Below are 362 nucleotides of genomic sequence, written 5' to 3'. Positions count from 1 at the left end.
TTGCGTCCGCGTTTGCGTAATATTTGTATATTATTAAATTTACTAGATATAAAAAAAAACACGAGAAGAAAAATCGTTTCGTGAAATTTAACATATACAATGTATCAGTACAGAGAATAGCATAGAAAAATAATACTTATAGGTTCAGCAAAATTCCGGCACAAAAAAGTGGAGTTCGTTTAGTCTCGTTATCCCATTCTGGATGGAAACCCAATCTTGCGTTATTTTATTTTCATAGCATGTTCTGTGCATCTTTTACCATCCATGATGATGTTCACTGCTATTGCCATATCTTATTTATCATTAATGTAAATAATGTAACTTTGTTATTATATTTTTATTTCGTGTCATTCATTAATGAC

The sequence above is a fragment of the Penaeus monodon genome, chromosome 29 (genome assembly GCF_015228065.2).
Source record: "Penaeus monodon isolate SGIC_2016 chromosome 29, NSTDA_Pmon_1, whole genome shotgun sequence".
Lineage (NCBI taxonomy): Eukaryota > Metazoa > Arthropoda > Malacostraca > Decapoda > Penaeidae > Penaeus > Penaeus monodon.
Note: the sequence above shows the minus strand (reverse complement) of the source record.